The sequence below is a fragment of the Octopus bimaculoides genome, chromosome 12, assembly GCF_001194135.2.
Source record: "Octopus bimaculoides isolate UCB-OBI-ISO-001 chromosome 12, ASM119413v2, whole genome shotgun sequence".
Taxonomy (NCBI): Eukaryota; Metazoa; Mollusca; class Cephalopoda; order Octopoda; family Octopodidae; genus Octopus; species Octopus bimaculoides.
The window spans coordinates 56039108-56046940 of NC_068992.1; the positions used below are offsets into that span (position 1 = coordinate 56039108).

Below are 7833 nucleotides of genomic sequence, written 5' to 3' on the forward strand. Positions count from 1 at the left end.
ATTAAAATTCTAAAATAATTGTGAATTTAGACTGGGTTCATTAAAGTATAACATCTTCACTTACTGATACATTAAAGTGGTACTTTGCATACAACAAAGAGTTCTTAAATCTATCATGGAACTTGTGTCTCAAAACTAGTTGAATTACAGGTAAAATAAGATAAATGTAAAATTATTTAAATTTCATGCAGCTCTTTAGCAATTTAAACTGGCCACATCCAGCCCAGATGTTCCACCCGTTTCATGTTCAAACTGATTGGATCTCGCCTTTCACATCTACTCTACAATGTACGTCTGAAAATAAATAACCATATCATTGAAATCTCAAAGCTATAGGATAATGCATGAGTTGATCTATCTCTCTCTTTCACCTTTCTTATGTAACAGTTATGTCTTACTCAACAAAAGGCACCAATGTTGAATAAGATGTATTAATTACATGCAGTGATTTAAATTCCTTGCATTATTTTCAAGTCATCCAGTAAGTTATATATACAGAAGCTTCCTAATTGCTAAGTTAGTTGAATTTTGTTCCATTAATTTATTAGTTGTGCATTTGTAGATATAAAAATGCAGGTTAATAAAATATTGGAAAACTCAAACATTGGTGTGGCCATTGTCAACACACACAATCTACCTCATATTGTGAGCAGCCTAAGAAAAAGAGCATGGCACCATGGGCAAGTGTTTTCTATTATAGCCCTGAGCTGACCAAAGCCTTGTGAGTGGATTTGGCAGACGGAAACTGAAAGAAGCCTGTTGTAATCAGCCCAATTATTCTACTTGTCTTATGCTCAGACCAACCAGATCTTGTCCCTCACATCTACCTTACACTGTCTTTCTAAAAATAATCACATTGTCAAAATCTTGAAACTTTGATATAATGTATGATTACTTCAAAACAATGTGAATAAATAATTATATTTGACAGAGTAATCTGAATGTTAGAGTTAAACAACACTAAGACTGGTAATTTAGTGCCATCAGTACAAGCCAGTACTGCTGTTTAATGAGTTTTCTCATGACATGAGGCTTCAAAGGTCACAGTCTTAGAACTGTTTTCAACCATGTTGATACAAAGTACATCTAGCACTGGTGGTATTTCATTCAGGTTTGCAATCTGTCCTATTTCAAAATTGTTTTGTTCTCGTTTTTCACTGACAAGTCACAGCTCTACTACTACACTACTACAGGAGTATGGTTAGGTCATCTTAGGAAAGAACTGCAGAAAGAGATTTTTTTTTTTTATGAGCAAGGCCAGTTGGTAGGGAACTCTGAGGAAGACCATTAAGGAAATGAATAATATCCATAGCTTTGAATGCTCTTCCTTATAAATCCATCCAGATCATTTAGCAGGTGGTAGCTTCTGCTAGGACTCTCTGGAAAGGTTCATGGGTTCTGCCCTATGACTCTCACTAGAATAAGTAGATGATGAAGGTGGCTGGATGGACCAGACTTTTTTCTTTTCTGTGCTTGCTAAAGTTGTTCTCCATGTTTTCTTTAATCATGTATGACATTCTCAATTCTGAGAGGGTCTAAAATACTTTGAAGCATTCATTTTACAAGCAACTTGCAGTCTCTAAATACCAGTTGTCAGGATCCCAAATCTTGACCTGTGTGTATAAAGCTGATTTTCTGGGACAGTTTTTTGACAAAAGAAAATGCACTTTATAAGCTAATAAATCTATTTTCGGTTATCAACATGATTTGAACCATTGTGATTCCAGTTAAATGGAAGTTTTGCCACAATAACCATAAATGTTTCTTAGCAGAAGCACTCCCTCATGTCAAACAGTATAGTTTCCTATAAGGATTAGCTTAGCAATTTTCTGCAGAAGATTAGTAATCTAAAACAGAGATTGGGAATGAAGAACACCACTTGCATGACAATGACACTTATTTACAATTTTCACACAAAGTCAAGGAAAGGAGACGGTAAAACACACATACATACATACATACATACATACATGAGGGGTGGGGCACTGAAAAGTTCCTGGCTTTAAGGGTATAACTGAAGGCTTGGTTGAGGCCCAACCTTCCAAGTCCTTTTACAGGGCTTAGATAAACTGAAGGACCATTGCAGTAAGTGAGTGAATCAGAGGGGAATATACTGAATAAAATCATAATTAACTGATCCTCCTGTATTTTCTTTTACCCAAAGCCAGGAACTTTCCAGCACCCCCTCGTGCGTGCATGTGTGTGTGTGTGTGTGTTTGTATATATATATATATATATATATATATATATATATATATGTATATATATATATATATATATATATATATATAATCAAGACACACACACAACAGGGTTCTTCCAGTTTCTGTCTATCAAATCCACTTATAAGGCTTTGGAACTTTGGTCATCCCCCAGGTGTCATGCAGTAGGAACAAGCCCGAAAAGTTGGGAAGCAAACTTATTACCACATGCCTATATCTTAATAAAATCAAGGATGATCAGATTAAAACATCCTTTGGTCATAGTTCTACTGGGTCAAACATTAAGCAACAACATAAACTTATGAATTAATAGCCAATACTAATTATCCTTCTTCAACATCCTCTTTTGTTTCCATAAAGGAATAGACTACCACATTAGAAATGTGGTGTACTCAAACACCAGCCAATCTGCCTTCCCTATTGGATCTTAACTATGGTTAAAGCCTGTTGGTCTTTTCCAAATCTACTCCACCAACATGACAAGGCTCTCTACCCCTAGTTTTGTGCTCTAATTTGGTGCTTTGTCATATAATTGGTAGTGTGATCCATTAGCAAGTAATAGATATATGGGCCAAGTCTCATTAGCAAATCTGTTGCTCTTTGTCTTGTCTTGGATTGGTGCCAATAATGTCAAATATCAAAATAAATTTTCTTGAAGACGTTTTACAATAAATATTTTATCTTCTGTATTTGATGGCACACAAGACCCACTTTTTCCCAAAAATAATGCATCACAAAATACATGAAGTTGGGCAGATATTACATGTTTTAGTGCATCATTTTAAACTGCATATGGAAGTGGAACCTTGGTTTAGGATTCCAAGGTTTTGAGGAATGTGGAACCACCTCTCAGCCACTATTGTTCCTAGATCCACTCTGACCCAGGGTAGTAGCATCTGTCAGGATGCCAGCTATTGGTAAAATACCATGTAAGCGCCCAAACCAGGGTATGTTGAAATCACGTGATGCAAGATGGTGGACGTGAACTATTTGGATGATTGAACTTATTGAATCAATGTCAAATATCACTTAATGATGAGCAGATGAACAGTCAACAAATTGTCATTGGCCACGATCAACCAGTTCAGTAAGCAAACCACTGCGATCATCTGTAATTGTGGAATGTGCAGATGAGATGCTGCAGATGCAGTATCTCACCTTCTCCTTTTTTTACAGAATAATTTTCTGATAATCAAGGATTTAAAGGGTGTGGTCTATTTGGAGGTTTCTTGTTCTGACTTTCAATCCACTGCAGTCATCTGGAACTGTGGGGTGTGCCGATGAGATACTCCAGTTATTGAAAGACCAACATAACTAAAACCCAGGTCAGACATTCATGCATCATGACTCAATGGAACTGTTTAGTGTGGAAGAGTTATATTGGTCTGTCTGACCTAGAATGAATAGAAGAGTGCACTAAAATTTTTTTCTTGAATATGTGCTGCTGAAATTGAAGTGCATCTAATGTACCAATGCATCTTTTATGCCATCAAATACAGTATTTTTCTATTTTTCTGTGGGTAGGATGGATTTTATGGAATTTATATTTTTTATTTTGGTATGAACATTTATAAATTGTAAGAACAGATATTTCTGAAGCAGGATGCATTTGCTGTTACAATTAATTACACATACACGAAATAGGAATCAAGCATATTTTCAATGTGGCAGATTGAACCAAAGACAACCATGAGCCTATCCAAATCAGAGACCAGATCATGCGGTCTGCATTACAGAGAATTAAACTCATAGCAATTGATTCTAATTAATACTGACATCTTTATTAAGATATATCTCATCTAAAGTGCTGCACTTTTTCTTTTTAGAATAATTATCTGATAATTAAGGTTTAAAAGGGTGTGATTGATTAGGAGGCTTCTCGTTTTGGGTTTCGATCCAGTTAAAGCTATTTTTGGTTTAAAAAAAAAAACAGAGAAAGACTACAGCACATCACTAATGTATCAAATTTTGAACAATGTTAGGAATGTAAAAGCCACCAGAATAGGTGTGTCTCATATTTTAGTAACTTGAAATGGAATTTTTCACCCCTTCAAAGCTGTACTTAAAAAGAATATGCTTAATTTATAGATGATGATGCGTTGTGCTGCTAAAGCTGTGTATTATTCTATTTTGGTCAGTTTAATTTGGCAACAAGGGAAAAGAGGGTTTCATATAAAATCTTGAGCAAAAAGGATTGATATATATCGTGGTGAAAGGTTTGGTGAGAGAGAATTTAGAGGAATACAAGAAGAGTGGGAGTATATTTCAAAGCCAGTGGAAGAATTTTGACCAAGAAACCCACCTTAACCCACTTAACGTTAGTTCTTTAGTCTCCAGGAAACATTTCATAGGTGGTGCAATGCAAACTTCCTCAGCTGACTGACAAAGAAGCAAGAAGACAGCTACAGCTTGCCAGGCATTGTCAAAGACATTCAGAGCTGCCTGCCAGCCAAGTCATAATCTAGGAACTACCAACACAAGGAGGGAGGGATAAGCCATAAGCATATCCAGTAAGTTTACTATCATCAATGCACTGCAGGGAAAGTTCACCATCATCAATTCACCACAGGTGAAGTTCACAGTCATCAATTCACCGGGGTTTTTTTTTCAATAAAATAGTTTTTAACTATTAATGATGAAATACTATGGATATATTTTCTTGGTAAACTTTCCTCACGATGAACTTTCTCGGCAGTGAATTGATGGCCATGACTGTCCTTTCAAAACCACAGAGAAGAATTTGATGAAGGATGGTGGTGCCATGATTGCTGATGAGCTTAGGACACTGTCACTAGAATGGAGTATGTGATGTCTGTCATTATACCCAACTCAAGTCCAAGTTATAGATGACAATGATGAGGCAAGATTACAAATTTTTCAAGACAAATATATTGACATTTAAATGCAGACGCAGTGTATGCCTTGAAGGAATGAATGAACCTAAAACATGGTATTCTAGAATCTGAACTTATAAAGAATACTTCCAGCCTTATACTAAGCACTGTGACAAGGAATATTTTCTGCTCCCACTCCTGTTGATCCTCTAAAGCAGGGGTTCTCAACCATTTTTTATCTATGGACCCCTTTGATTACTATTTTATTCTGGTGGACTCCCATAGCCATTTGATGCCTATAAAACTAGTTTGTTTTTCACATATTCCTAGTTTGTTTTTCACATTAACTTGTGTATGTTGAACTATGTAAAATGTTAGAGAAAGAAACCAAAATGCTTCTCGTAAAACATACAAACACATACATCTAAAACAAAATTTTTCCAGGGGCCCTTAAAGTCTTTACTATCTCCCTGTGTATGTGTGTGTGTGTGTGTGTGTGTGTGTGCAGAGAGAGAGAGAGAGAGAGGGGGGGTGCAATCCCATGTCAGTAATTTAAATTAAAATCGAAATACGATGTATAATAATGATTTGTAATTTAAACACAGAGATGCAAATGGGAGTGGGAATTGACAATGTGGCGTTCATGCGTAGAAGCAAAACAGATAATTTCTTGATTGTTAAAACACCCTTGATAGTAAAAAAAAAAAAAAAAAAAAAAAAGATAGGCTGCACAGACATATCGCAGACATTAGATGTGTATGTGTGTGTAGATACACACACACACACACACACACAAACATTACAAAAATGTCATTAGTAGTGTTTTAACAACTAATGTGAATGCTGTTTCGCTATTATCTTCCTCCCCCGATCAAACTGAAGACAAATCAAGTGTCCGGACTAATTGCTAACCACATCCATTACTATCTCACACAAAATGATGCTTTTACTACCACAGAATTTAACCTCCCACCTTTCCTCAACTAATCCGTTAGCATTTAAGTAGTTTTTTTGTTTTTTCTCTCTCTTTTTTGTCTTTTGTCTGATGCAATAGTTACTCGTTGTAGTTTACTACTTGAGTGAAAGCTGGAAATGACATTCATAAAGAGTCTGAAAGTAGGCGACTAAACTACGTCTCAATAATAGTGACACAACAGTATTAGTCGATAAACAGTAGACTATCGAGTTCAATATAAAATGGGATGGGAATAAAGACATAAAGCAAAAGACCAAAAATCCATAATCTCATACTAAGAAAAAAAAAATCTAACAAGAAAAGAAACAAAAGCAAAAACCCCCAACACAACATCAACTTATGAAAATAATAACATCCAACTTTTCATAATTTCAGTCGCTTTTTTTAAAATTCGATATATTTATATATTTATATGTGCGTGTAAGATGTACTTGTCTGGCAAGCGATTTGATGTGATTATTGAAAGTAAAACAATTACAGCGTAGAAGACATTAGCCATTCAAAAACATCATATATATATATATATATATATATATATATATATATACACATCATATGTATACGCGCACACACAAAATATGTAAGTGGTATTTACTCTGTGTGGGTTAGTTGAATTAATTTCAACTCCCAACCATCACATACAAATTGCATTTCCAAAGGCTTTAACGCAATTAACTGACATTAATGTCTGTTCAACAAGCAAACCAGTCAATCAAATATTATATATGTCTGGCCAGACTTGTCTGCCACAAAGACCCAGCTTCTATTTATGAATAACTAAGTGAATTGTATGTGTAAAAAAGATCGCACTGTGAAAATGACAATGCCTGACTTGATTACAGTACAACAAATGAGAGAAAAAAAAGAGGAGGGGTCAGCCGGAGAAACTAAACTTCGGTACGACTACTCCTATTAAAATACTCTTCGGGAAAACAATAGAATAACGCAGTTCTAATAAATGTCAGTTCATGAGAGAGAAATACCAAAGTGGGGTACATATTTGGCTGTGTTACTAACAGACTAATTCTATACAACAGTCAGTTTAACATACGGTATATATGTTACACAACAGGGTTGTTCTATTTCAGTTTTTAGCCCACTCTTGTTTCAGTACATAGGGCACACGACTGATGTGCTTCACACACACACATATACTTATAGGCATATATAAGAACATGCAGATCTCTCACTCAGACTGATAAAGAAGGAATTCGACGTAGAAAACAGACCATATATATACATGTGTAAATATACTGTTGTCAAGTGACAGAACGTTTTCTAGTAATAATTTGTATATACAGAAAAATAAGGGGAAAAAAAAGTTGGTTTGAGTTTTGATTTGTTACAACATAGACAATGACGTGTTTCCATATTTCTTGCAACACATAGAATTGAAATTAAAAACACAATAAGGATACATTAAATTAACAAACGTAGAATTAAATAAGTTTACCTTTCTTGAAGACAAGCGTTCAACGGAAAGTTTTGTTGTGAGGGGAGGGGGGAATTATTGTTTGTTTCAATGTTGAACTTTCCTCTTTCTCTCACATAAAAAAAAAATCCAGCGATGATTAATTAATTACCAAAAGGGGGGGAGGGGCAGGGATATATGGCCGTTAAAAAAAAAGGACAGATAAAGAAATTAGGTAAGAGGAAAATGAAAATATGTATATGTGTGTGTCCTTTAAAACACTGTAGAAAAAAATCAATCAACGACCAAACGAAAGAGGATAAAAAAATATTTGGTACAGTCAAACAATATGTGATAGTGTTGAAGAGATGAAGGTGTCTATAGATAGTG

General features: G+C 35.1%; 1 protein-coding gene across 1 annotated transcript in view; it reads right to left on the bottom strand.

Annotated features, from left to right (window-relative positions):
- LOC106870136 (DDB1- and CUL4-associated factor 12) overlaps positions 1-7827 on the bottom strand; it is a 33518-nt gene extending 25691 nt beyond the window's left edge. The window contains exon 1 of the mRNA XM_014916127.2: positions 7486-7827. The gene's annotated coding sequence lies outside the window, so the exon portion shown is untranslated. The remainder of the gene's footprint in view (positions 1-7485) is intronic.
- Positions 7828-7833: the final 6 nt, after the last annotated feature.